The sequence below is a fragment of the Canis lupus genome, chromosome 28 (genome assembly GCF_048164855.1).
Source record: "Canis lupus baileyi chromosome 28, mCanLup2.hap1, whole genome shotgun sequence".
Classification (NCBI taxonomy): Eukaryota; Metazoa; Chordata; class Mammalia; order Carnivora; family Canidae; genus Canis; species Canis lupus.
In genome coordinates, this window is record NC_132865.1 from 24765505 (window position 1) to 24789765 (window position 24261).

The 24261-nt window shown below is 37.9% G+C and overlaps 1 protein-coding gene and 1 pseudogene across 2 annotated transcripts in view; one reads left to right on the forward strand and one right to left on the reverse strand.

Annotated features, from left to right (window-relative positions):
* CPA6 (carboxypeptidase A6) overlaps nucleotides 1-24261 on the forward strand; it is a 329838-nt gene that overhangs the window by 54911 nt on the left and 250666 nt on the right. The window lies entirely within an intron of this gene.
* LOC140619986 (prostaglandin reductase 1 pseudogene) lies at nucleotides 22369-23413 on the reverse strand (annotated as a pseudogene).

The window sequence follows — 24261 nt, forward strand, 5'->3', positions numbered from 1 at the left end:
GATGGTGACTAGATTTTGGCAATCATTTCATAATATATAAGCATTAAATCATATTGTATGCCTCAAACTAATGTTTCATGTCAACTGTAACCCCCAAAAATTATAATGTCCAGCACCCAACAAGGTTAAGTTCCCAATCTGGTATCCAATCAAATATAGTAGGTATACAAAACAGTAAAAAATGAGTTATGATGAGAAAAATTAATCAATGGAGACAGACCCACAAATGCTGCCAATGATTGAATAAGCAGACAAGAATATGTCATTTTAACAGTATTTCATATGTACAAGAAGGTAGATAGGATTAAGTATGTAAGCAGAGATGTGGGAAATATGAAAGACACAAACTGAAATTCTAGAGCTAAAACTATCCAAAATATATACTAGATGAGGTGAATATCAAATTGGACAAGCAGAGTAAGATTGATGAGCTTAAGACCTGGAGATAGAAACTAAATGAAGCACAGAAATAATTTTTTAAAGTCCAGATTAAATGACAAAATAGTGAGCAGCCAAATAAAATACTTAAAAAATAATGGCCAAAAACTTTTACAAATTGGATCAAAACTTAAACTTATAGTTTGAAGAAGCTCAATGAACTTGGAGCACAAGAAACACGAAGAAAATTGTATCAAAGTCCAGCATAATCAAATTGCTTAAAGCTAGGGATAAAGAGAAAATGTATCTTTTTCCTCCAACCTCTTTAGTACTAAGGAACAAAATAAGATCTTTTCTTCTACCCCAAATTGATCTAAAGATTCAATGCAATCCCAGTCAAAATACTAGCATATACTTTTTTTTTTTTTTAAAGAAATTACTTCTAAAATTCAACAGAAATAAAAGGACCTGAAAAAAGCCAAACAAAACTTTGAAAGCACAAAGTTGAAGGACTTAATTATACATGATTTTAGGACTCGGGGGAAAAAACTATAGTAAAAAAAAGTATGATTATTGGCAAGATTACTAGAAAAATGGCACATTATAAACAATTCAGATAGAACCACCTGTATATGGCCCACTGATTTTTCAAGGTGCAAAGAAAATAAAGGAGGTCTGTTCAACAAATGGTGGTGGATAGCCTTTACCAAACAAAACAAAACAAAAAAACCCCACATACATTATACCTCTTAAAAAAAAAAAAAAGTCAAAACTGATTATAAGCCTAAATTTAAAACTTGGAATTATAGAGCTTCTAAAAGAAAATGTAGGAGAAAATCTTTGTAATCTTAGGTTAAGCAAAACATACTTTTAGTATTAGATCTAAGAAAAAAATCTATTAAAAAATTCCAAGAGCAGAAGTTTTTAATTTTAATAAAAAAAATAAAGGAATAAAAAGACAAACCACAGACTGAGAGAAGGTATTTACAAAGCATATATTTGATGAAGGACTTGTATCCAGAATATATAAAGAACTTCTGAAACTCAGTAAGAAAACAACCCAGCAAAAGACAAAATATTTGAACGTACATCCCAAAAAAGATGTACAAGTGGCCATATTAGCATATGAGAAAGAGTTTATAACAATTAGCCGTTAGACAAATGCAAATTAAAAGTACAATGAGAGTAAAAATGACTTCAAATTTTGGACCTTGGGTAACTGGAAGATTGATGGCATGCATGATTGTTAAAATAGAAAAGCTAGTTAGAACTTGAGGTAAAGGATTCAATTTTAGATATGTTCCTTTTGAAGTAATAGAGGAACATCCTGAATGGAAATACCTATCAAACAGATAAAGATATGGAACTAAAACTTGGAAGACATGTGGTGTCTGGATATACAATTTTAAAAAAATACAATCACATAAAGAATCTATACGTAAGATTTTTCTTGACGGTATATGTTCTGTGTAGGTTTCATATATGCTTATATGTGTAGTTATGTGAGAAGCATGGGTTTCATTGTTTGGAAGTAGCAACCATTCAAATATCCAAATTAAATTACATTTGGTTAAATGGGAAACAGATGGCATTTTCAACTCTTATCTATTTATTCCTCTGTTCAGAGGGACACGAAAATAGGAATCCCAGAGAAAATGAGTTTTAATACTAATCTTTAGAAAAGAACAATAACTAGCTTTAACTCCAGCCTTGCATACAAGTCAGTTTTATACATATGCCTCATCCTCCATGGCTACAGTCAAAAACAATACATAGTCCCTAGCGCACCCCACCTCCAAGTCTGTGTTATGATCACCATTAACAAGTGTAGCCAAGTAATAACATGCTGTACCACTTACAGACAAAATGAGACAATTAAGTCCTAACCTCCTTGGACTTAAGCCTAATATTAGATTGAACTATGTAAGGAAATGTTCTTTTAGAAGAGGACCATTTACACAAGAACAAACTAAAACTCAATGGCATGCTGCTGAATTTGGTGAGGATATTGGCTAAATCGTTCTTGGTTGTGGCTTCCTATCCATTGAAAGCATGACAGCTATGGGTATCTCTGGGTATTTTGCAGCTCAGCTACTTTATGTAGACAAAGAGATTTCTGGCATCCCAAATATCAAACTGATTAGCATAACCATTTGTTGATCTTTTAGCAGTAAAAACATAGTGGTATTCAAGTCAATGATACGAAATTGAAAATGTTTAGCTTAGCACATTATCAATAAAACGACTTTTAGAGGCATTCAAATCCATTCAAAACAGATGCCTAGAAGCATTTTGTCTCAAGAGTGTTTTCTCTTCCAAATATCAAGTAAGGCTTTTAACACAGAGACATATGTTTGAGCAAAAATGTCCTTTCTGTAAAAAGCATGGTAACACTAGGGACTGTTTTAATCAATAAGCTTTCATGGATAGAATACCTATAAAATGCTTTTGGTTCTTGGGAGTTTGGAGCTTTTTTTTTTTTTTTTTAATATGAACTTTTGATTGCATGTTTTACTTGAACATGAAGCCAAAAAATGCACAATGTATGTTCAGTTGAATGACTTCCCAGAAAGTGAACACACCCATATAATTGATTACCAAAGACCAAATATGACCAGCACCTAGAAGCTCCCTTGAGTTCCTCTCAGTCCTTGCCTCTCTCCCCGGATAATCAGCATCCTAACTTCTAATACTATTGCTTAGTTTTACCTGTGTCTGAACTTTATGTAAATGGAATCATACTCTTTATTACGTCTGGGTTTCTTTCACTCAACATTACATTCAAGAGAGGTGTCTGTTTGTGCATGTAATTGTAAGTTCATTCTCATACCTCAATGTATCCTTTCTCTTCCTAGACCTCGAGTTATTTATTTCTACTATAAATAATCCTATTTTTCTTCTGGTGAAATATATAGTCCTGTTGGGTATATGGTAGAACTTACTGAGTCATTGGGTTGCTTTAGTGGGTGAATACTATAAAGTTTTCCCAAATGGTTGCAGTGTACACTTTCATCATTAAGCATTTGTAGTTATCATATAACTTTGCTAATACAATTGATCCTTAAACAACATGGGTTTGAACTGCTCTAGTCCACTTATACACAGAGATTTTTAAAGTACTATAAATATATTTTCTCATGATTTCTTAACATTTTCTTTATCTTGCTCTATTGTAATAGATACAGTAATACATGTAACACAAAAAAATGTGTTAATTGACTTTGTTATCAGTAAGACGTCCAGTCAACAATAGCTCAATAAGTTTTGATTGGAGCCAAAAGTTACACATAGATTTTCAAATGTGCAGGCATCAGTGTCTCTAACCCCTGTGTTGTTCAAGGGGTCAGCTGGACTTGGTATTATTTGCGTTTCATTTGAGCCATCCTAGTGAATTTGTGATGGTATTACACTGAGTTTTCATCTGCATTACTCTGATGATTACTGATGAGCCACTGGGTGTGTTTGGCCATTTTTAATGTCTTTTTTTTTTTTTTTTCATAAAGCGCCTGTTCAAGTCCTTTGCTCATATTTCTATTGGATTATTCTTGAGTTATAGGAGTCCTTTATATTGTATATATGTAGTAGTCATAATTACAATTTCTAAAAAAGTATGAATATCTGCTCCCATTCTGTGGTGGCTTTTGATGAGCAGAATTTATTTTAATGCAGTCTAACCAAGTTTTTTGTCTAGCACTTTTCTGGTTTTGGTGGGTATTTTTGTTTAATTTTTCTGTGTTTTTTTTTGTTGTTTAAGAAATCTTTGCCTACCCTGAGGATTTGAAGGTACTCTCCTATTAAATAGTCTTCAAAAAACTTTATTTTCTCATTTAGAATAATAATCCACATGGAATTAATTTTTGTGTTTTGTGTGAAATAGTCAAGATTTATTTTTTCTATATAGTTATCCATTTTTGCCTAGATATTCACCACCTTGGGCATTTTTCTCAAGTGGAACAGGACAGTAACTCTCGAAGAATAACATAAACATATATATATATGTATATATACATATATATGTATATATATATATGCATGTGATACACATTCGTATATTGAAGTGCAGACTGTGCTCCAAATATTTGAGTTGTTTTTTTCATGCTTTTACATACAACCAATGTTATTGATAGATTTCCAGGATAGTTTACAACAGTTTCCTTGGTATCTGCTGTACCAGTATAGTGGGAATATCCTATTCCATTTCTGGACCCCAGAACCTCTTCCCTTTCACTCATAGCAATAAAAGATGGTGCTTTGAAGGTGAATAAAGAGATGGACTTCAATAAAAATGATACAAAGGAGTAAGGTATCTGCTATTAAACAATAATAAATCTGATTAATAACTCATAGATAACAAAGTCTTCATCTCTTCCCAGATATTCTAAATTGAGAAATAGTAAGTGCCTCCTATGGCAAAGCAAGAATAGTATTGGCAGGTTGCAGGCCCTCAGTATAAAAACTCTAAAGATTATATCCTACACAACTCCTGGAGATGGATCAATTAATACCCTTCAGTGTAAATGCTACCCATAGAGTTGTGCAGTATAGTTAGTAGAGTGGTCCTGCTGGGATAGAGAGATGAATAACATATCATACACATTTCCCAGGTATTAGGGAAGAATTGTTGCTAGAATTGGAACATCAAATTTGCTGATATATTGTCCTTATTAATGGTTATGTAAGGACTTATGTCTTCTAAGGCTCTTATTACTAGAGGCATTTTAAACAGTAATATACTTTAACAAAAAAATAGTTTATACTATACTAGAACTTTTCCTTTTACTATTTCTAGTGTTAAAGTTCAGTGCTGTAAAGGAATGTCCACTAGGCATGTAAAAGCTTGTCCTGGGAAAGGAATTCAAATTAACCTATTATAACCAGAACTGGTTATTTCTGTGCAATTAATCTATAAAAGTTTTATAACATAGCTGAGTGTCCAAGTTGAGAGGTGAAGAGCATTGCAGTAACCCTTTTCCCAAAGTCGTTTGACACAAGCCAAACCTTTTGAAGTTACTGCAGAGTTACTGTCATCAGCTTTAAAAAATAAAATATTTGACATGTCCAAACATCCACAGGGAATAATTAAGACTAAGGGTTTAAAAGAAGACGTAGACTTGCCTGAGCTTGGTATTTTAGTAAATGAGATCTGATTTCTTTTAAGCATTATTTGAATGAGAGTTAAACTTTATTAATGTAGACTCTGGATGTCACTTGGTGGGAAATGAAAGCACAGCTGCCCCTCTATATTTATGAACTGTCCAAAAGAATCCTATCCATGTGGACTAAATAATGTTATCCCATCCCCTCTAACTCTTATAGCTCTATTAAAAAGCAAAAGTCCAAGAAAATACTCATCTAATGATACAATTGGTAGAGTGTGTCTCACCCATTTCCAAAAGCACTGTAATTTAGGAATGTGGCTCTTAGCAGAAGAATAAGATTTTGCTGATCTTAAAATGAATAAGACTTTGATCTCTGCCAAAGAAGTAAATAGGTTTCAGAGCAAAGATGACCCACAGAATCAAAGTTATAGGTAGGCAATGTATTAGTGGTGTGATTTGAGAACTTGCACAAAGCTCCTTCCCTAGTCCTATAAATGGCTCTTACATCAAATTAGACTGTCACTGCAAAAATAAATAAAAATTAAAAAATTAAAAATCCCAATGGGTTTTAGGGATAGCCTTCTTTTAAGACAAATGCTCAAGAGAAGAATCCCATGGAAACAGAGTTAATTAGGCAATCAGATCTCAGAGAATTAGTGGGTCAGTTAGTCAGTTTTGATGGAATGGGGGAGGAGTGAAGGAACAAGGGACCAGGGTGGTAAGAACTGAATTTGAACTTCACTAGCATATAAACTATGGAGATAGTGGAATTGAGTAGAAAGAGGGGCAAAACTACCTCTAATAGCATAGCTTTCAGAATTGCAGGCAGGCATCCCCTCTGTTGTGGGGAAAGGGGAAGTCCCGATAGGAGAGAGGGGAGCAACCAACCCAGTGATGGGGCACACTGTGTCTGGTGGGAAAACTGTACCTAAAGCTAGGACCACCATGATTGTATCTTGGTCTGGAAGTTTTTGTAAACTTTCAGTAGAAATGCAAAGAGTATCAATTGTATGTATGGTCTCTATCTGTATTCACAAAACTTTAACTAGAGTCAGATTCCTGCTATGGATATGATGGTGGGCAAGAGTAGTTTTTCAATTGAGATCCTAGAGCAAATAACTGATTTGCCTTAATTACACCTGTGGGACTTTAGCATTAAAGCAACCTTGTAGATCTAGCATAATCTTCCATCCAAGGTAGGCATCTTTTCCACACTGTTCCTGGAAAATGCTCAATTAGCCTCTTTAAGATAGCCTGCCTACTAAGCCTGAACCATGAAATCAGATAAATCTCCATTCAAATCCTAGCTCTACCACTCACTAGCTATATGATTGAGTTTAAATCCTCTGAGTATTAGATTTCACAACTATAGGGTAGAGTTCATAGTCTTGTGTCATAGAATTGTTCTAAGAATTAAGTAAAACTGTACATATAATATAGCACAGAATATAGCCTATAGAAAGTTCAATACATGATGATAGCTGTTATTAGTATTTGAAGATTCTCCTTTTATTTACCTCTACCTTGTCAAAGGTGGTAGAGGTTTTGTATACAACAATTTTATTAAAAGCTTCTCAAGAATGGCATTGCTTGGCTGGCTCAGTCAGTTCGGCAACTGACTCTTGATTTCAGCTCAGGTCATGATCTCAGAGTCATGAGATAGAGCCTGTGTTGGGCTCTGCACCCAGCAGAGTCTGGTTGAGATTATCTCCCTCTCCCGCTGCTCCTCCACCTGCTTGTGTTCTTTCACTCTAAAATCTTAACAATAAAAATCTTCTCAAGGAGGACATTTGTGTCTTTGATCAAAGCCTGGTGCATAAGAGGTACCTAATACATCTTTGTTAAAATGAATTTTGCTGAATTAAATATTTTCCATGTAAGTGATAAGTGCTACTTTCTGAGAGTAAAAGACAAAACAATTGAAAGAGATTGTCCAGGGTTGCATTATTTTTAGTTTGCATTTAAATTCAAATTTAAAACTTTTACATACCAGTATCAGAAAATTTGAATATCCTTTATTTTGCCCATTGAGGATCTGGTTTTAATCCTACCAAATAAAGTAAGAGAAAAAGATATAATAAAAAGACCAAAGAATTCAGACCTAGCATGATACAGCTGCGGCTTTCATTGAACAGAAGTTTTGTGTTTCCTTTTTTCTTTTCACAGTTCATCTTTTTATATTTCTCGCTGGGCTGCATTTGATTAGCTGCCCAATGTACCTATACCTTCAAATCACATCTGGTTGCATTGTTCCTTACTGCAGAATTTGCTATAGCTTCCATCTACAAGTATCATCTACAACTTCTGAGACACACTTTTTTACATTTAAAAATTGATTTTGTTTGAAGCTTAGTGAAACAATACCATCCTCTGTAGTGCCTACTGCATCCTATAAGCTTAAAGCAAATGAGGCAATTAGGACTTACTTGTTTAAAGAAGACTCTCATTTGGCATTTAATCAAATTTCAAAGCAAAACCTCATTTATGGAATTTAGAATAAAGTATCTTGGTTGTGTTCTAAGCAGGACTTCAGACTGGTTTGGAGCCTGTGTGAATGGTATTTTAACTATGATGCTTTATAAATGAAATATAAGTTGCTCCAGCTTTTACCCCTATATGCTCTTGTTGGACTACAGCTCTCTGGCAAACCTCCTCTTAAGAATTCTGGTAAAGACCCTACTCCCCTGCTCCAGGTACTGAAGAGACGTGGATGGATTTGGCTTGATAGTGGAGGTAGAGTAAAACGGATTTGATGATGGATGGGATGAGTGAGGAAGCTAAAAGAATGACTTCTAGGCTACTGGCTTGAAGTTCTGGATAAAAATGATATCATTTAGTGAGATTGGGTCGAAATGCAAAATGAACTGCCTTGGATTACACAAAAGTATAAAAAGATGATGCAGAAAATTTGCAGGTAGGAGAAAATTTTGCACAAGAAATGGAATGAAAATAGTTCAAAGGGAAAAAGTGATGTAAAATTTCCCACTATTAAATGTTATCTAGGTTTCTCTTGGTACATTAAAAAATAGGATGTATTTTTAGAATGCCAATATTTACAATATGCTGAAAATCTATGTCCACTGCAGCTAACCATATGAAAAATATTAGATGTCAACTTTAAAATGTATAAGGAAAGAGTTCTTCAAAATTCTTTCAGGGTGTATGTGAGGAAAAAAAAATCACCGAAGACCACTGCAGAAGGGAACCTAGGTGTAATACTCTAGTCTGCACAAAGAACGCTCTAATGTCAAGTGGTTTTCTTAGTAATGGAAAAGTAAAAGCTCTTTCCAAAGCTTTCTTCTTCTGCAACAAACTCTACATATTGGTGGGTATTAGATTCAAGCACGTCATGTCCTTTAAGTCAAATGGCAGAACTGGTGCCACAAATATATAAAATATGAGGCCAGAATGAAGGCATATAAGGCAGCAGCAGGGTTTTATCTTGTTTCATATATTTTCATACTTCAGGTACCACAGCCTGATTCTTAATCATTCCCATTAGCCTTACCAATGAACTCTACAGAACACTTGCTGACATTAAGGAGCCAAAACATTGTCTCTGCTAGTTTTAGACAGGTGTGTACTGCAATTTGATACCACTGAGAAGGACCTTCGTGAGAAGCCACTTCTGCCAAGAGAGCTTCATGAGGAGAGATGGGGAGAGTATGATGAAGAAAGATGAAAGGATGTTGGAGGACCAAAAGCCCAAAATGGGCTTTCAGACAACTGAAAAGCAATTTTGTTCCCCCCCACCAAAAAAACCTTAATGAACACCTGTCATGAACTAGACACCATTGTGAGCTTGTGAGCAATAGTGAAATGATTTTTCAAGGCTGACCACATTTAAACCAACTCTGGGCTTCACAGAAAATTTTCCCCACCAAATAAAACTGATGATACCTTCTGAGTCATCATCTTGCTTTACAAAAAGGACAAAGGTGGTAAAACATGGGTAGTTTGTGTTGTACGTATAGGTGAATGAACATACAAGTGTTTCCTTTCTCAGAACACTCAGAATCAGACAGTGGTGTAGATAACATGTGTATATTAAAATTATCATAATGTTTCATTTCCAGTATCTTCTACTAGATTCCCTTGTAACTTTCCCTGTCTTTCTGCATCCATTCTGGACTCTACTGGATTGCTTTCAACCCGTAAAGCAGTTCAGGTATAGCCTGAAGGAAACAGTGGATAGTAAAGACGTAAATTTGAGCTGCTTCCCTATAAACACATATGTGTGTGTATACACGTATTATTGCAAATAGGCAAAGATAATATGGGCAATCTATAAGGAGATAATGTAATTTTCATGTTTTTTTTTCTAGTAATTTTGATAAACTTGCCTTTTCTTTTACTGTCTCGGGCTGTCCCTAGTGGGCTCCCAGATCTCAGGAAGTGCTATTATGGGGAGGGTGAGGTTTGGCTACACCAGAAATGGCTTGCCAGTTATCTAATCTGCAAACAATCTTCATTTTAAGAACATTACATTTAAAAAAACATTTGACTTTGCTGATAAGTATGTATTTTGTGTCTTAGATGGGTAATTGAAGAGATTTCTTAGACTCCCTCAAAGAAATAGATTAGTTTTCCAGGAGCTGAGAACAATATAAACACCAATGTTTTTATTTTAACGATTTTAGTAGGAAATCATTCTAAAATGTAACAACAACCGAACGGAACACAAGGCTAATATTTAACTTTTTATGACCAAGAGTGATTATAATCGTTAGTTATTAGAGACCCTTAAATATTGAGGTCTTCTGATTTCCATGTCATATGGGTCCAACATACTGTTTATTTTTTCCTTCTGGCTGTTCTTCTATTACCTTTCTGCTCTTCAGTACACCAATACAAGCAAGAAGCACGAAGTATCTATAGTAAATGCTTTAGTCCCTTTTAAATGCCTGTCCTCGGAGAGCCCCGTCCCGGAGGAGCAGGAGCTGCACCGACCTTCCCGGGCGGAAAGGGGCTCGCAGGGAGGTGGAGCAGGACCAGGAGGGCGGGGATGCCCTCGGGCTCCCGGGGACAGTAACAGCAACTGCGCGCCCAGGAGAGTGCGCCGAGCTCCCTAAGGGCTGCAGCGCGCACGGCGGGACCCGGCGGGACACGGAGCAGCTGAAGGGGCTCGGGCGGCGGCTCCGCGGAGGGGGCTGCGCGGCCCGGGAGCGCGAATCCAACAGCGCAGGCTCCGGAGCACAGGGCGCCGGGACACAGCCCAGGATCCCGCCTCCCCCGGGACAGGCAGAGGCCGGGAGGGCCCAGGACAGCGAGGACGCTCCTGCCCCAGCTGAGCAGATCAGCGGCCCCGCCCCGGAGCCTCCAGGCCCTGCAGACGGAGAGCTCCGGAGTTCTGGCAGGAGCTGAATCCAGGTTTCCAGAGCTGCCCCGCCACTGGGGCTGTTCCTCCTGCGGCCCCACGGGGTAAACAACCCCCACTGAGCCCTGCACCAGGCAGGGGCACAGCAGCTCCCCCAAGTGCTAACACCTGAAAATCAGCACAACAGACCCTCCCCCAGAACACCAGCTAGACGGACAACTTCCAGGAGAAGCCAAGGGACTTAAAGTACACAGAATCAGAAGATACTCCCCGGTGGTTCTTTTTTTGTTTGTTTGTTTTTGTTTTTGTTTTTGTTTTTGTTTTGTTTTGCTTTTTGATTTGTTTCCTTCCCCCACCCCCGTTTTTTTCTCCTTTCTTTTTCTTTCTCTTTTTCTTCTTTTTTTTTTTTTTTCGTTTTTTTTTTCTTTTTCTTCCCTTTTTTTTTTCTCTTTCTCTTTTCTTTCCTTCTTTCTCTCCTCTCTTTTTCTCTTTTTCCCAATACAACTTGCTTTTGGCCACTCTGCACTGAGCAAAATGACTAGAAGGAAAACCTCACCTCAAAAGAAAGAATCAGAAACAGTCCTCTCTACCACAGAGTTACAAAATCTGGATTACAATTCAATGTCAGAAAGCCAATTCAGAAGCACTATTATACAGCTACTGGTGGCTCTAGAAAAAAGTATAAAGGACTCAAGAGACTTCATGACTGCAGAATTTAGAGCTAATCAGGCAGAAATTAAAAATCAATTGAATGAGATGCAATCCAAACTAGAAGTCCTAACGACGAGGGTTAACGAGGTGGAAGAACGAGTGAGTGACATAGAAGACAAGTTGATGGCAAAGAGGGAAACTGAGGAAAAAAGAGACAAACAATTAAAAGACCGTGAAGATAGATTAAGGGAAATAAACGACAGCCTGAGGAAGAAAAACCTACGTTTAATTGGGGTTCCCGAGGGCGCCGAAAGGGACAGAGGGCCAGAATATGTATTTGAACAAATTCTAGCTGAAAACTTTCCTAATCTGGGAAGGGAAACAGGCATTCAGATCCAGGAAATAGAGAGATCCCCCCCTAAAATCAATAAAAACCGTTCAACACCTCGACATTTAATTGTGAAGCTTGCAAATTCCAAAGATAAGGAGAAGATCCTTAAAGCAGCAAGAGACAAGAAATCCCTGACTTTTATGGGGAGGAGTATTAGGGTAACAGCAGACCTCTCCACAGAGACCTGGCAGGCCAGAAAGGGCTGGCAGGATATATTCAGGGTCCTAAATGAGAAGAACATGCAACCAAGAATACTTTATCCAGCAAGGCTCTCATTCAAAATGGAAGGAGAGATAAAGAGCTTCCAAGACAGGCAGCAACTAAAAGAATATGTGACCTCCAAACCAGCTCTGCAAGAAATTTTAAGGGGGACTCTTAAAATTCCCCTTTAAGAAGAAGTTCAGTGGAACAGTCCACAAAAACAAAGACTGAATAGATATCATGATGACACTAAACTCATATCTCTCAATAGTAACTCTGAATGTGAACGGGCTTAATGACCCCATCAAAAGGCGCAGGGTTTCAGACTGGATAAAAAAGCAGGACCCATCTATTTGCTGTCTACAAGAGACTCATTTTAGACAGAAGGACACCTACAGCCTGAAAATAAAAGGTTGGAGAACCATTTACCATTCGAATGGTCCTCAAAAGAAAGCAGGGGTAGCCATCCTTATATCAGATAAACTAAAATTTACCCCAAAGACTGTAGTGAGAGATGAAGAGGGACACTATATCATACTTAAAGGATCTATTCAACAAGAGGACTTAACAATCCTCAATATATATGCTCCGAATGTGGGAGCTGCCAAATATATAAATCAATTATTAACCAAAGTGAAGAAATACTTAGATAATAATACACTTATACTTGGTGACTTCAATCTAGCTCTTTCTATACTCGATAGGTCTTCTAAGCACAACATCTCCAAAGAAACGAGAGCTTTAAATGATACACTGGACCAGATGGATTTCACAGATATCTACAGAACTTTACATCCAAACTCAACTGAATACACATTCTTTTCAAGCGCACATGGAACTTTCTCCAGAATAGACCACATATTGGGTCACAAATCGGGTCTGAACCGATACCAAAAGATTGGGATTGTCCCCTGCATATTCTCGGACCATAATGCCTTGAAATTAGAACTAAATCACAACAAGAAGTTTGGAAGGACCTCAAACACATGGAGGTTAAGGACCATCCTGCTAAAAGATAAAAGGGTCAACCAGGAAATTAAGGAAGAATTAAAAAGATTCATGGAAACTAATGAGAATGAAGATACAACCGTTCAAAATCTTTGGGATGCAGCAAAAGCAGTCCTAAGGGGGAAATACATCGCAATACAAGCATCCATTCAAAAACTGGAAAGAACTCAAATACAAAAGCTAACCTTACACATAAAGGAGCTAGAGAAAAAACAGCAAATAGATCCTACACCCAAGAGAAGAAGGGAGCTAATAAAGATTCGAGCAGAACTCAACGAAATCGAGACCAGAAGAACTGTGGAACAGATCAACAGAACCAGGAGTTGGTTCTTTGAAAGAATTAATAAGATAGATAAACCATTAGCCAGCCTTATTAAAAAGAAGAGAGAGAAGACTCAAATTAATAAAATCATGAATGAGAAAGGAGAGATCACTACCAACACCAAGGAAATACAAACGATTTTAAAAACATATTATGAACAGCTATACGCCAATAAATTAGGCAATCTAGAAGAAATGGACGCATTCCTGGAAAGCCAGAAACTACCAAAACTGGAACAGGAAGAAATAGAAAACCTGAACAGGCCAATAACCAGGGAGGAAATTGAAGCAGTCATCAAAAACCTCCCAAGACACAAGAGTCCAGGGCCAGATGGCTTCCCAGGAGAATTTTATCAAACGTTTAAAGAAGAAATCATACCTATTCTCCTAAAGCTGTTTGGAAAGAGAGAAAGAGATGGAGTACTTCCAAATTCGTTCTATGAAGCCAGCATCACCTTAATTCCAAAGCCAGACAAAGACCCCACCAAAAAGGAGAATTACAGACCAATATCCCTGATGAACATGGATGCAAAAATTCTCAACAAGATACTGGCCAATAGGATCCAACAGTACATTAAGAAAATTATTCACCATGACCAAGTAGGATTTATCCCTGGGACACAAGGCTGGTTCAACACCCGTAAAACAATCAATGTGATTCATCATATCAGCAAGAGAAAAACCAAGAACCATATGATCCTCTCATTGGATGCAGAGAAAGCATTTGACAAAATACAGCATCCATTCCTGATTAAAACTCTTCAGAGTGTAGGGATAGAGGGAACATTCCTCGACATCTTAAAAGCCATCTATGAAAAGCCCACAGCAAATATCATTCTCAATGGGGAAGCACTGGGAGCCTTTCCCCTAAGATCAGGAACAAGACAGGGATGTCCACTCTCACCACTGCTATTCAACATAGTACTGGAAGTCCTAGCCTCAGCAATCAGACAACAAAAAGACATTAAAGGCATTCAAATTGGCAAAGAAGAAGTCAAACTCTCTCTCTTCGCCGATGACATGATACTCTACATAGAAAACCCAAAAGCCTCCACCCCAAGATTGCTAGAACTCATACAGCAATTCGGTAGCGTGGCAGGATACAAAATCAATGCCCAGAAGTCAGTGGCATTTCTATACACTAACAATGAGACTGAAGAAAGAGAAATTAAGGAGTCAATCCCATTCACAATTGCACCCAAAAGCATAAGATACCTAGGAATAAACCTCACCAAAGATGTAAAGGATCTATACCCTCAAAACTATAGAACACTTCTGAAAGAAATTGAGGAAGACACAAAGAGATGGAAAAATATTCCATGCTCATGGATTGGCAGAATTAATATTGTGAAAATGTCAATGTTACCCAGGGCAATGTACACGTTTAATGCAATCCCTATCAAAATACCATGGACTTTCTTCAGAGAGTTAGAACAAATTATTTTAAGATTTGTGTGGAATCAGAAAAGACCCCGAATAGCCAGGGGAATTTTAAAAAAGAAAACCATATCGGGGGGCATCACAATGCCAGATTTCAGGTTGTACTACAAAGCTGTGGTCATCAAGACAGTGTGGTACTGGCACAAAAACAGACACATAGATCAGTGGAACAGAATAGAGAATCCAGAAGTGGACCCTGAACTTTATGGGCAACTAATATTCGATAAAGGAGGAAAGACTATCCATTGGAAGAAAGACAGTCTCTTCAATAAATGGTGCTGGGAAAATTGGACATCCACATGCAGAAGAATGAAACTAGACCACTCTCTTTCACCATACACAAAGATAAACTCAAAATGGATGAAAGATCTAAATGTGAGACAAGATTCCATCAAAATCCTAGAGGAGAACACAGGCAACACCCTTTTTGAACTCGGCCATAGTAACTTCTTGCAAGATACATCCACAAAGGCAAAAGAAACAAAAGCAAAAATGAACTATTGGGACTTCATCAAGATAAGAAGCTTTTGCACAGCAAAGGATACAGTCAACAAAACTCAAAGACAACCTACAGAATGGGAGAAGATATTTGCAAATGACATATCAGATAAAGGGCTAGTTTCCAAGATCTATAAAGAACTTATTAAACTCAACACCAAAGAAACAAACAATCCAATCATGAAATGGGCAAAAGACATGAACAGAAATCTCACAGAGGAAGACATAGACATGGCCAACATGCATATGAGAAAATGCTCTGCATCACTTGCCATCAGGGAAATACAAATCAAAACTACAATGAGATACCACCTCACACCAGTGAGAATGGGGAAAATTAACAAGGCAGGAAACAACAAATGTTGGAGAGGATGCGGAGAAAAGGGAACCCTCTTACACTGTTGGTGGGAATGTGAACTGGTGCAGCCACTCTGGAAAACTGTGTGGAGGTTCCTCAAACAGTTAAAAATATACCTGCCCTACGACCCAGCAATTGCACTGTTGGGGATTTACCCCAAAGATACAAATGCAATGAAACGCCGGGACACCTGCACCCCGATGTTTCTAGCAGCAATGGCCACTATAGCCAAACTGTGGAAGGAGCCTCGGTGTCCAACGAAAGATGAATGGATAAAGAAGATGTGGTTTATGTATACAATGGAATATTACTCAGCTATTAGAAATGACAAATACCCACCATTTGCTTCAACGTGGATGGAACTGGAGGGTATTATGCTGAGTGAAGTAAGTCAGTCGGAGAAGGACAAACATTATATGTTCTCATTCATTTGGGGAATATAAATAATAGTGAAAGGGAAAATAAGGGAAGGGAGAAGAAATGTGTGGGAAATATCAGAAAGGGAGACAGAACGTAAAGACTGCTAACTCTGGGAAACGAACTAGGGGTGGTAGAAGGGGAGGAGGGCGGGGGGTGGGAGTGAATGGGTGACGGGCACTGGGTATTATTCTGTACGTTAGTAAACTGAACACCAATAAAAAAAAATAAAAAATAAATAAAAAAATAAGTTTTTATAGTCAAAAAAAAATAAATAAATAAATGCCTGTCCTCTTGTTATTCTAACATAGTAATAGGAAATGATCGATGTTCAACAGGGAAAGAAGGAGGGGAAGGAAGGAAGTTATTAGTGGAGAAACTAGATTACTAAATTAATTAGAATTATTTCTAAGTTAAAAGCAAGTAAATTCCTGAAGAATTCTATTACCTCAATATAGATTCTGTGCTCTTGCTCTTGGCAGCTTGGAAATGATTTTTGCATCTTTTTCCTGGAATGGATTGTGGAAAGATTCTGCATGTCTATATATAACATGTACGTATATAACATGATCAAATGAACCCTTTATTTTTTAAGATTCACTTGGCTCTTATTCTCCTTAATCTACATATAAAGAGACCTCAAATAGTAATCGGTTGTCTATATAGTTAAATAATATTGTCCACACTTAAGAACTGTCGTATTGGTTAAGGGACTACTTTTAGCTTCTAGTAATAAATGTACTCATTTAAGAATGTGATAATGTGACTAACCAATTTGCAATTAGCACTGGAATAAATCAGTTACTCAGGGTATATTTTCAAGTGATTTGTTAAATGACTTTGGCAATAGATCTTTGGCTAACAGGGGAAGAAAGCTGATGGATAACTGTACGGGTTCTCAAGGACCTGCCACAAATGCATCCTTTCACTGACACTGGAGTACTCTTTCATGACCATCCTGACATGCAGCTGCCCCCTCCTTTAGCTATCTACAGGCAAGCAGCTACCATTGTTCTAGAAAGAAAGAGAAGCAGGCTCCATGCAGGGAGCCCAACATGGGACTCAATCCCGGGACTCCAGGATCACGCCCAGGGCCAAAGGCAGGTGCTAAACTGCTGAGCCACCCAGGCATCCCAAACACTGCCCCTTTTTAACAAACATCCCTCCCAGGAAGAATTGGGTGCTCTTTTTTCCTTTGCTCCCATGATATTCTATACACACCTCCATCTTAGCAAACATATTGTAATTGTAAATTTGCATGTGAGTTTCCTCTTAATTATGTGCTTCATTGTTACACGCTTAATATATAGTTCAATGCTGGGTGCCTACTAGACATTAAGAAATATTTTTGAGTGCATATCAGGGGATTTTGTTATCATAAATCTCCAGATGAATGTCTGAAACAATTTGAAAGCATACCTTCCAACAGGCATCCATTTTTCCTAGTAGAGCATATTTTCTGTGGGATATGCTATATATCTCTGAGCTCTATTAATTTTGAAATAAGTAACTGGAGAGCAGATACTCTAATTTGAAAAAAGAGCTAGCTCTGCATTTGTAAAATCCTAACTATCATAATTTTAGAGAAGTTAATTTGTTTAAATAGAGCAGTTCTTTCATATTGAAGCAGTAGAGAATTGCCTGCATGTGTAACTAAAACACAAAATGAATGAGAAACTGAAGTTGAAGACTTTATTGGGTGTGAATATACTTTTATAGCTTTGATTACATGAACTGTTGATGACATAAATACAGAAAATACAGGTTAATTCATTAGAAGCTATTGAGAATACTTTGACAAAATATATTTGACTAGTATATTGCCAAAAAAAAGCCATAAAATAAACTTAAACTTTATAATTGCAGGAGAAAAACATGTCGAACAAAACCTTTTAAACTGGGTTACTGATATTAATAATGCATCTGCACATAGTCTTCTGTAAGAAGTCCTCAAAGAGAATGATTTTAATATGTGAATATGGTAAAAAAAAAAAAACAAAAAACAAAAAAAAAAACCTGCGTGTGTGAGGCCAGTGACAGCTTAACCTAAATGTTAGAGAACCTTCTGTGTGCATAGAACCACACCATGTCAATACCATTTAATGACCAACTTTTGATTTTTGGCCACAGCAATGGCTGTTGACTGCACATGCTCTTACTTGAGAAGCTCACGTCCTCCCAGCAGCCTGGAAGGCTGGACCATCCTTGTCCGTCTTTTCTTTTTTCTTAAGGAGTGCAAATGGGGAGAGGGAAGGGCAGAGGGAGGAGGAGAGAGAATCTCAAGCAGGTTCCATGCCCAGCACAGTAGCCTGAGGTAGAACTTGAACTCACTACCCTGAGATCATGACCTGAGCTGAAATTAAGACTGGGATGCTTAACCAACTGAGCCACCCAGGCGCCCCCTTGTCCATCTTTCTATTGCTAGTACCTAACACCTACAGAGCTCTCCTAGAGTGAGCAGCCCCCTTAGCCATAGGGGGCTGGGAATACAGCAATGAATATCATTCTAAGCTTGTCACATCACTTAAAGCTGAAGTATATCTTGTCTTCAGTTGGGTTTGAACAGATTTCAGATTCTCATAGCAAAAGAAATTAGAGTTGGGACTAGAAATATAATCCCAGCTTCTAACTCTGAGATTCCCCTTCAGATGAGTCACCTCTTGCTGAGCCTCCCTTTTTAAGTCTGTAAAATGAGAGGAAATGTGAAAGTGGACCTAAAGTCTCATAAAGCCATACAATGCTTTAAAATTCCTTTATAACTTTTTGTGGGGAAATTGGAAAAGAGATTTTGGTGATGTTGCCTTATTCCCATAGGCTGGGAGTTAAGACACCTGGGTCCTGGTTCCATCTCTGATAATAGTTTTGTGATGCTGGCCTATGTGCTCTGTTTTGAGCTGACTTAGGGGCTGAAGGGTGGGCTCTAAGTTCCTTTACTGATCTAAGAATTGAAAACCCAGTCACCAAGCCACCTGTGACATCACTGAACATGAAGCCCTCACTCTTGATCTGAAATATTAGGCACCATCAAACTTTCCTTGGCACACTGAACCAATGGTTTCTTTATCGGGGGTCATCAAAGCAGAAATGGAAATCCATTAAGTTTCAATGTTTTAAAATGCCTCATCAGAAATTATATGAACTAAAATTTCAAATTCTTTTGGCTATTAAGTATGATGATTGATTAGTTCATGATATATCATAATTATCTCATGGTAAATGGCTGTCTCAGGCTGATAAGAAAGTTTGCCATGAATTATGCCCAACAAAAACAGGAAGCCAATCACTAATAATTATAGTCTAGTAGACCAAATTTTTCAAAATAGGATTTTCTTGAGGTAAATCTTTAGTAGTAAGAAGGTAATTACTAGACTGAATCATTATGGAATAGCCCTTGTATAGGAAAATTACATGAATCAAGAGCCTGTTTAGGTGCCAGATGGGTTTTTAAATTCCAAATAACTATACATTCACTGAAAATCTTCTATAGGCCATGCTTGTCTTGGCACTGGTGACAGTAATAACCACATACCTATGTTCAAAGACCCCACAGTCTAAAAGTAAAGGAAATATAGACTTATAAGCTCTATAATTTACAATACTGTGTATAGCATGTGTTTGATGAGGCTCTGCTATTCTGAAAAGAACAAAAACTAATATTTCTCAGGCCCAAGGCCCCAACCAAATGTTTGGAAGACTCCAAAACAATCAGGTGTTTCAACCACTCAGCAACACTTGCTTCCCAGACAGCAAGCGTGTGGTCTTTACCTAGGGCCACTATGTAACAAATCTGAGTCACAGTCATACCCCCATGCAGTCCCTGTCCCCAGTCAGTGCTGCATAAAGAGCCCTGTAGCACCAGGTGCCTCACTATGCTGCTACTCTGGGTTCAGAGTTTAAAAAAAAAAAAAAAACTTTCTCTAAGAAACCCTCTAAGATCTACCTCTCATTGGGCCACTAACTATATGCTTGCTTCTTCCCATCCTCAATAACAAGGAGGAGCCAAGGAAGACTTTCTGTTCAGCTGCCAGGGCTCTGAGTTCTCAGACCTGGTCTCCCTTCTGCCCAGCTTCACTAACTGACATCAGGGCCCTCCACTGGAAAGAATGATTCTCTAGCCTTGTCTCACCAGTACCTGAGGTCTCCGTGGTTTTCCTGAGGAAATGAGTAACATCCTACTTTGAAGAAGTTGCTAAAAAATCTGCCCATTTCTATGACTCTCCTTACAAAGAAAAGTCTTATATTTTCTACACTGGGGAAGTATAGCAGAGAAGTAAGGATAGAAGTAGCAGTGTCTTGTGTCTGGGGAAGGGAGACTCTTGAAGTGGTCATATCTCAGTTTGGTTCTTTAAGGAAAAGTACAAGTCAGCCATCCTACACAGAAAGAATAGTACAGCATGTTCACAAAACTCTAAGTTGTTCAGAAGCTCCAAAATGCAAGTTATAAGACTGAGAACCTCAATAGAGGAACCCCTTTGAGGATAAGGACAAACCCTTCCTATAGAAGGGATATATGTTTTATATATATAAAATAAATAAAAATTAATAAAAATTAATTAATAAAAAATTAATTAAAATTAATAAAATTTTATTCATATACATTTTTAAGTAAAGTTGACACAATGTTACATTAGTTTTAGGTATACAACATAGGGATTCAACAAGTTTATACCTTATGCTATGCGCCACCCCCCCCCCCCATGATTGTAGCTACCATCTGTTACCAGACAAGACCATTAAAGTATCATTGACTATATTCCTCATGCATGTCAGGAAGCTTGTATCTCCCACTCCCCTTCACCCATTTCGCCTACCCCTCTCCTCTCTGGCAACCAAGAGTTCTCTATAGGTCTTTGGTTGCTTCCACATCTTGGCTTTTGTAAGTTAATCTGCAATAAACATAGGGTTGCACATATCTTTTCAAATTTGTGTTTTCTTTGGGTAAATAGCCAATAATGGAATTTTTGGATCATATGGTGTTTTGTTTTTTAATTTTTTGAGAAAATTCCATACTGTTTTCCACAGTGGCTGCACCAATTTAAACTCTCACAGCAGTTTACAAGCCTTCCTTTTTATTCTACATCCAAATACTTGTTATTTCTTTTTTTTTTTTTATTTTAGCCATCCTAACGGGTGTAAGATGATATCTCACTGTGGTTTTGATTTGCATTTCCCTGCTAAGTGATGTTAAGCATCACCTATAGATTTAATACTTGCCAAGCACTGCCATAAGAGTTAATCTGTATTAATTCAACTATCTTTATCACAATCCAATGAGATAAGCACTATTGTATCCCCATTTTACAGATGAGGAAACGAGACTAGAAGGGTTAACTTCTCTAGAATCCACAATGTATCAGTGACAGAACTGGAACTCAGACTAAAGTTTTTTGATTCTGAAACTCCTACTCAAACTATATTTCCTGTACCTTTGAATCATTGCTGTCACAAAATGGGGCCCATTGGAAGCTCTAGGGCAAGAGGAATGGTACCATAAAACCAGAACCATAGAAAGAATAATGTTGTGTATACAGGAAGCTAGAAACAAGACCAGATGAAGGAAAATTTCAATGAATTTGGACTTGGTTGTTTAGTCACATACCCCTGTGGTTTCTCATTGCCTAATCTGAATGGATCATCTATATTTTAAAAATACCCTTCAAAATAGTTGTGTACAAACTGTACTTTACATTTCTGTTTTTATGTTCAGAGATGTTCACACTGTTCCTTGAGTGATATGTTCTTCTGTCATTTTTTTTCTGTTACTGTCACACCATTCAATTTCAGCAGTGGAAATTGAGGTCAGAAAATAGGAAATTACAACTTCATGTAGAGAATCACTCATGCAGGGTTCTGAAGATCTTAGTTGCACAGAGATATGCCTTTTGGGGAACCCAGGAGAGGAAAATAATGAAATAAAAAAAAAAGCTTAGCACAGTTTTAATCTGAACTATTTTCAGATGTTGTGATATTTTATTTTTTTCCTAAGAGAAGTAATAGAAATCTTGTAGAACAAAGCCCCAAGATTGGCACCAATAGTCTATTTGACCTATAGAAATGAAACCTTTGCTGATCTTTTTTTGGGGGGGAGGGGTGGAGAATAAGCAGTTTTAACTTCAGAAGTAAGAAGATAAATTGCTTATGATTTATTGTGTTACTGTGACCATTTCCTGTTTTCCCCTTTCTGAGGTAGTACGTAGGAAATTTTTCTCTTTTGATTTAGTGTGCAGTAAAGTAAGTGTTTGAGTATGAAATTCCTTTTCTATTTTTTTAAGGTAGTATACATTTTTTTATTAAATGGTTAAAAAGAAATTGAGTCATCATCCAAATGATTTCTAGATTCCATGTATCATTTTTTTCGTGCTTTCACTATTGTTTTTCCCAAATTATCTCCTTTCAGCATTCCCATAAATGCAGCTGGCATGTTTTCAAATCCTTCAATGATGTATTCATGGTACTGGATTTTACCCTCTATGACCCATGTCAGCAAGTCTTTCAGAGCGTTCTGGCGGACCTCTCCTTGCCAGCGATAAACGATGAACCCTTCTGTGTGGAGCTGCTGATAATATTCTCTGGGGGTGGGCCTGGGGGAAGTGGGCAAGTACTATTATGTGTCGGGATGGCGCCACAAACAGCAATTCTTCCAAATTTCCTCATCTGGGGAATAACAATGTTTGAAAACTCTCCACCTACATTATCAAAGTAACAATCATAACCATCAGGAGAGGCTTTTTTCAAAGTTTCTTCTGAAGACTCTATGGTTTTTGTAGTTAAAGTCAACATCCTATCCAAGTTTTTTAAGGTAGGCAAGCTTTTCGTCAGACCCTGCTGCTCCAACTACTTTGCAGTCCTTGAGCTTAGCAATCTGCCCCACCACAGAACCCACTGCCCCTGCTGCTGCATTAACCATCACTGTTTCTCCACCCTTCACACCACAGGTGTCAGGGAGGCCAAAGTAGGCTGTTAGTCCTTTCATGCCCATTGTTCCCAGAGCCAAAGACACTGGTACTGTGTTTGGCCACTCTGCAGGCAGCTTTTCCAAATCTTTCCCATCAGAAATAGAATGCGATGTCCAGCCTGAAGAAGCCACTACCACAGTTCCTGCTGGGAAGGCTGAGATTTTACTTTCCAGAACTCTGGCCACTTGTTGCCCCATCATCATATCCCACCCTCCTTCAGTCTTTTGGCCGCCACTCTCACGTAAGGATCCACAGTAAGGAACAAAGCTTCAGCAGGACCTCTCCATTTTTTAAGGATGGGAGTTCAACTGTCTTTAACTCAAAGTTACTATGAGTGGGGCTGCCTTCAAAGTGTTTCTTCAGAGTTCATCTTAGCATGACTCATCCTGAAGTTCGAGAGTCTGCAGGTTCCACTACTGAGACAGAGGAGGAGGTTGGGGTTGTGCCCTTTTCTATTCTTTAAGGCACTTAACTAGTCCTATAATAGGATGAGCTGTAATTATGCTAACAGAACCAGAATGATCTTTTTTTCCTGGTAATACAGCTAATAATACAATCTACTACCTGGGTAACAGGGATCTGTGTGCTGGGCATCATGCTTGGTTCCTCCTCCTCCTCCTGTACCTCCATCCTACTCAAAGTATGCCCATCCTTTGTGTGGGAATCCAGGGCCCAGGAATCCATCCCTGAACAGCCTCAAGCCCACTTCTAGGACCCTCATGAGCCTTGCATCCATAGCTCCAGTTGTTATGAGTGAGCAGGTATGTGTTTCGGCTAGATTTGGAGCATGGATACAGACTAGGGTATCCAAAAGCCTAGGGGTAGAAAGTAGCAAATGGGCCGACTCTCTCTGCTGCTACGCTTGGGTTCAGTACTCCTATGGGATCCAAGAATTCTAAATTTTAACCTGGACTTCCAGGCTATTTGGAAGGTATGCCTGTCAAGATAAGAGGATAGAACATTTCATCTTTATTACCTTGATTTGTAACTTTTAACATTTACACATTGCTTTTCTTTAAGTTTTTACCTAAATTCCACTTAGTTAACATATGATTTAATATTAATTTCAGGTATACAATATAGCAATACAACATTTACATACGGTGCCCAGTGTTTATCACGGCAAGTGCATTCCCTAATCCTCATCACCTGTGTTACCCATCTTCCCATTCACCTCCCCTCTGGTAACCATCCATTTGTTCTCTACAGTTAAGAGTCTGTTTCCT